This window comes from Melospiza melodia, chromosome 22 (genome assembly GCF_035770615.1).
Source record: "Melospiza melodia melodia isolate bMelMel2 chromosome 22, bMelMel2.pri, whole genome shotgun sequence".
NCBI lineage: Eukaryota > Metazoa > Chordata > Aves > Passeriformes > Passerellidae > Melospiza > Melospiza melodia.
Window position 1 is genome coordinate 10,243,153 of NC_086215.1, and position 6,141 is coordinate 10,249,293.

Here is a 6,141-nt window from a genome sequence, read left to right on the forward strand (position 1 = left end):
ACCTGCAGGGCAAATTAAGCAATCGTGTTCCCAGGACATACATAAAAATAAGTAAAAAAACACTATTAATCCATAGCAACAAAAGGAGATGGCATGGCAACAGCAGCAACTGCAAAACAAAACAGCAACGAGAGGAGGGCACAGAGGGGAGAGGGAAAATCAAGCCCTGCTCTGGCTTTTTGGAGGTTTTTAAGGACCCCCAAAGGGGATTTTTTGGGAGATGTTGCATCACAGGTGGGGGAGGCAGAGCATGATCTGGGTCCCAGATCCTCAGGGTTGGCAGCAGAGCAGGGCAGGGAGCTGAGGATCCCAAATCCAATTTGTTTTGTATTTTTTTTCTAAATTAAACCAAAACATCAACAGCAGCTCTTAATTACCTCACAAAGATGAGCTGCGGAGGAAAAAAGAACCTTTTACTCCTTAGGGCTGAAGTTCTGTGGATTTGCTGGATGAAACAACCCAGCCCAGGAGTGAGCAGCTCCTCAGGGGCAGCTGCTTTGCTCCCACCCCAAAAACAACGATGCTTTCAGCTCTCTGGAGGGCAACATCCCTCTAGGAAACAAACCTGGGCTAAACCCAGCCTGCAAACACAGCTCCATGGCTGTTTTTGAACCCAGGCAGAGCTGTGGCTGCGTGGGAGGAGCGTGATGGAAATAAGCCCTAATGGGTGTTAATTTGGAGTGGGAAGTTTGTGAGTCAGGCAGGGGTGCAGGGGAGGAGTGGGCAGCAGCAGCCACGATGCCAAGCAGTGCTGAGCTGAGCTCCTGCTGCTTGCTGAGAAGGTTTTTTTTTGTGTGCTGGGAGCACCCCAGTGGGGCTGGGAGGGTTTGGAAGGAGAAGGGGAACTGCTGGGAGAAGGGATTGCATCCAGGCAGTTTGGCTGGATCAGAACCCCACGCTCAAGGGATGGCTGTTAACGGGAGATTTTCCATGCTGTGAGAGCCAAAGCAAACACAGTGAAACTTAATTAAATGCCTGCCTGCTAAAATAATAATTTTCTTATGAATTGAGGAAGGTAAAATAAAATGAGAGATGGACCTGATAAAGGAACTATAATTCTCCAGGAGAAGCACATGGGTGAAGAGCACAGAAAAGGGGGTTTGCTGGTGGGGAAGGTCCTTCTCTTTTCCCTGCTGCAGATCCAGGGCTGTGCCAGCTGCTGAAGCCCTCACAGACTGCCTGTCTCCATCCCAAAGCATGGACACCAACCCAGTGCTGCTCCAGGAATGGTGCTGTCTGAATTCCCGACAGCAAGTGGAAATATTAATGCTTGTCTGGAGGAAAGAGCGAAAAAAAACCACCCTGTGAATGGCTGGGATTTTCATTCTGCTCTTGGGAAGAGGGGAGGCACCTCCTCTGAGGGGGAACAAGGAACTTCTGCATGCTGAGAACTTGCTCGGTGTGGCTTTGGACAGGGAAAAAAATCAGCTGGAAGAAAGCCCTCCCAAGAAAGGGGTGACTGGTAAAAACATCATCATCCAGACAACCCAGGAGAATCATTTCAGGAGGTAAAGCTGGGTTTAAAAAAAAATAAAAAAATAAAAAAATAAAAGGGGTCTTGAACCATGCACCTGCAGGATGGGGTGCCCCAGAACAGGAGTGAGTGCAATGTGTGCTCCTGCTCCCAGCTCTGCAAACTGCAGACACAAAAACCAGACAGAGATTCCTGCTCAAAGTGTCTCTCTGAATGTTATTTCCATTTAGAAAGGGGAAAAAAAAGCTTAGGATGGAGGAGTGAATTTAATCTTTAAAGGGCTGGGAGTCTGCTGCCACTGCTGCTCCGAGCCCAGGGTGTTCAGCATCTCCAGGATCTCAGAAAGAAAAGGTTTCCATCCCTCCCTGGTCTGGGATAGCACTAATAAAATGTAGTAAAATTGAAAGAATAAGAAGAAATTTGGAGTTTTTCCTCTATTTTTGGGGGTTGGCTTCACCCCAGCACTGCTGGCTCCAGCCAGTGCATTTGGCTGCTTAGGTTTGACTCCGGGTTTGTGGGTTCAGTACTTTCATATACCTCAAACCCATAGGGGAAGGGTTAGGCCAAACCCCTGTTTTTTCATTAGTTTAATAAATGTGATCATCTCCAAAAAGTTCAGTTTTCTAACTTACTCCAAATGCAGATATTCCTTCCTTCCCCATAAAAAAAGCCAAACCCAGGGACTGAAAGACAGGATTTGGACCCTACTTTATTTGGCATTTACTCTTGTAGATACACTGAACATTACTTCATAGCTGAAATTAGAGAAATAAACCCACTAATAAAATAAACTTATAACTTTTACCCCTCTTTGTCTTTCTCTGGGAATCAGGAATGGCTTAGCCTGTACAATAATTATACTGTAAGCACAGCAAAAAAAATGAATAGTTCTTGACTCCTGCCATTCCCAGCCCTTCCCACCAAAGGGGGAGAAAAAACTCTTGGCAATAAATTAAAAACAGTTTTATTTACCTTGAACTACTCAGCCAAGAATGCACATTATTTAGGGACTGGAATAAAAAGCCATTCACTCTAGTTCAATTGGCCATTTAGTTCAATTTGTGTGTGTTACTGCAGGTAATTACTATGGTAATAATGTACTGTAATCTGTGCTGATTTGGAACTTGTCCTGTTTCTGTATTAATAATAAGTGCCATATATGTACTAATTACCAGTTTGTTACCATGGTTATTTGCGTAGATGCCATGTTAATGATACCCTGGAAACATAAAGCAATCACATTTTTGAATTAAATCTTTGTGGCCTCTTTAGTGCTAAAAGCCCAATTCACATAAAATAATGATGAAGAAAATGAGCTCATCGGGGCTGCCTCGCCAGCCAGCTGATTAGCCGAGCTGCATAAATATATGGCTTTGCCATACTGAAAAATTAGAGCCTCCAAAACATTTTCCATGGTTGCTAAGTAACTCCCCAAAGATGACATCACTTACAGGAACACGCGCTGCCAGATCTGTCATGCACACGTATTTATAGAGCCCGGCCCCGCCAGAGGTGTCAGGGGCTGGCTGCCAGCCAGGGACAGGGGGCAAAAAATGGGCACATCCCTCCTTTCCCTCCTCAGACTCACCCACAGGCAGGCCTGGCTCCGTGCAGGCAATGCAGAGCTTTTATTTTTGGGGATTATTTAAAGCCGGGAGGGACCCGCGCGATCCCCGCTCGGCAGTAATTTCACACTGCGAGGCCCGGGCTGGTTTGTGTCTTTTCTTTCTCTTCCAATTGAGCTGAGCAGCACATTTTGGGGATGATTTGTTGGGGATGTGGACTGGAAGGGACAGGCTACTGCTGCTTCCCAGGCTGAGGGAACGCTCCTGCGTGTCACTGGCTGCTGGGCAGAACCCTCGAGGTTTTCCATGAGGTGATGACCAGCTCTTATCCTTACAGCCTTCCATCCCACTTTTCCTGCTATTCCCACACTGCAGCCGCCTCTCTGGCCATGCTGGATGCACATCACAATTAAAAATAGTTCCTTGGCAACAAAACCGTTCCCTTTTCCCCGAGCTTGGAGTAAACAATGGGTCCTTCCTACCCTGCAATTAATGGCAATTCCTTAAGCAGATGACACTGGGAAAAGGGCTGGGGAGAGCTGCAGCAGGGAGACTCTGCGAGCCTGCAGACAGCCTGTGGGTCCCAGCCTGACCCCTGCTGCTGTGGGTGAAGCTTGGTGTGTCTGGAGCTGTTTCAGATCCTTTGGGAGCAGCAAGACCCAGAGCTGCAGGAGGGAGAGGGGTTTGGGTGCCCCAGATTGGAGCTGGGGGTCTCCTCTCTCACTGGCAAGGTCTGTCCAGGAGAAATCAAGGAGGTGGGAAGGAACATCCTGATGAGTGTGCTTGGGGGAAAATCCCTGTCCTGGGAGGACAAACAGCCCCGGGAATCCTGGCCAAAAGCCCTGGGGAAATCACAATACCCATTGGTGAAGTGTCCTGCCTCTCAGCAAGTCAGGGATGAGGCATCCACTGGAGGGTGTCCCAAGCTTTCACCCATGTAGGAAGCCCTGGCCCGGGGCTGTGGTTTTCCTCCCGTTATCCTCTGTTTTCCTCCCTCTGCTTTGGCCCCAGGCCATCCTAGCGTTTCCCTCCCCGCTCCTGCAGAGCCCAGTCCCACAGCGGATGCCATGTCACTTGAAAAGCTACTTAGTGCTCTTTATTATCTGGTCATTATTTTTCCACTGAAGCCTGAGATAAGCAAAGCATAAATCAAACCAGAACAGGAGCCACTTGGAGCAGGTAAAGCATGGAAAAGATTTTAATCAGCGATTCTGGGCAAGAAAAGCAAAAAGAGGGAGAGGAAGGGAGGAAAGGGGGAGGGAAGAGGGGGGAGAGAAACAAAGAAAGGGAAAGAAACACCACTTGTTGTTTGTGGGATGAAGACAAATGTTTCCAAAGCCACATTTTACACATGACGCCCAGTAAAAGCTCTTGGTTTGATTATTAATCACAGGGCAGCCTCCATCCATCACTCCATCCCTCCCTAGCTGTTTGATGTGCCACCCTCCCCTCCCACAGCCCCCGCACTGGGCAGCTGTGACAGGGGACAGCATAGCTCGGGAACTTCTTCCAGTAAAGAAAACGCCATCAAATGTGCAATTTTCCAAATAAATAGAGGAGGAAATAAATAAGAGAGCATCAGGGAAGCTGCTGCCGTGCCGGTTGGATCCCTCTGCCTCTCGAGACTTCTGGAGAGCTGCTGACACTGGGAGCGTCTTCTGAAATGGATGGACTTTGCCTCTTGCCTCATACATCTGTTTAATGACCTCTCCTCGCAGGCACTTGACATGTGATTTATGGGATATAAATTTTACCTCTCCGCTGCTCGGGGTGTCGCAATCCCCGCGCTCCGCAAGGTGAGAGCACCTCGCCCCGCCGGGATGGCTCCCTCAGCTTCCTGCTCCAGCAACTTTCTTCCTCAGGCCTTTCCTTTAAAAACCAAAAATAATAACAATAATAATAAGAACAACCCCCCAAAAGCCCAACCCCTAACAGATCTTAAGAAAAAAAATGTGTTTTTTCCTCTCTGAAAGAAAACTGCTGCTGACACAGCGTTCAAGGCTGGCGGTGCTTTGCAGAAAAAGCAAACAGCAGCATCCCGGCCGATTTCCTGCAAATAATAATAATAATAATAAATACGTATATAAATAAATAAGTCCTTAATTCTTTTACTGGCATCCGTAGCCTCTAATTCATAAATTCATCAGGACTTTCCCAGGATGTCAGTTTTGGCAAATGAGCCCTGAGTTGCTTCATGCTAATGGAGCGGTGGGCTGCCTGACCTCAGGAAATAGAGAGGCCAAACATGAAAAAACAGAGCCGGGTTCAAGGCTGGGGCTGTGAACCCCAGATTTGAGGGTGAGGTCGGCGAAGGGTCAGGCAAGCATTGTGTGCAGCGCGCGGGAGAAACGCTGGTTTCTATTTAAAGCCTTTCATGCGGCTGCCAGAGCGCTCTGGGCATTGTGTGCGGGAGCAGCCCGGCGATTGAGAAATGCGCCTTGGATGGGGATGCTGACTGCAGGAATGGGGAAAAAGATTGGAAACAGCCACGCTCACGTGTTGCCAAAGCCTCCCCTACCTTGGGAAGAAAGGGAGGGCGAGATCCGCCTGGCTCTTTTCAGCGGCTAACGCAGATGGATTTGCTCTGGCGTTTAAGGGTGATGGATGTGCCAGGTACTATTCATTAGCAATGATTTGTTGGGGCCAGCGTAGCTCGCCTGCCCATTAGGACGCATTTACTTCGCAGGTTAGTAATGATGGGTGCGCTTAATAGTTCCTAAGTATGGGAGGGCATTAAAAAGCCCTGCAAGAGAAGGCTATCGATATTTACAGCTTCAATTTGTTGGGGGAGGAAACCAGTGCGTGTGCCTGGAAGGGGTGTCCGCCCCAGTTCCTGCTCCTAGAGGTGGGTATTGGTATGGAGAAGGCTGGAGCAAGGGGGAATAGCTCTGAATCAGGTTGTGTTTTGACCCCAACACAACCCAGTGATGTGGTAGTGGTTGATTTTTGGCTCCTTCTGAGGGAAACTGAGGCCCAAACCCAAATTTGAGCACATAGACTCAGGTGGGTCAGAGCCCTGTTGGGTTTGCCTCTCCAGCAGCACCATGGGCCACGATCAGAGGAGCAGGAGGTCATTGACTGAGGGATGATTATGGCTATTAC

At 48.4% G+C, this 6,141-nt stretch overlaps 1 long non-coding RNA gene across 1 annotated transcript; it reads right to left on the minus strand.

The window, feature by feature from the left end:
- Positions 1 to 4,881: 4,881 nt before the first annotated feature.
- On the minus strand, positions 4,882 to 5,623 carry LOC134428270 (uncharacterized). Its single transcript, XR_010030360.1, has 3 exons — positions 5,558 to 5,623; positions 5,028 to 5,089; positions 4,882 to 4,908 (listed from the first exon to the last, which is right to left on the minus strand). It is a non-coding gene; the product is annotated as an uncharacterized LOC134428270 (long non-coding RNA).
- Between the last annotated feature and the right edge of the window lie 518 nt (positions 5,624 to 6,141).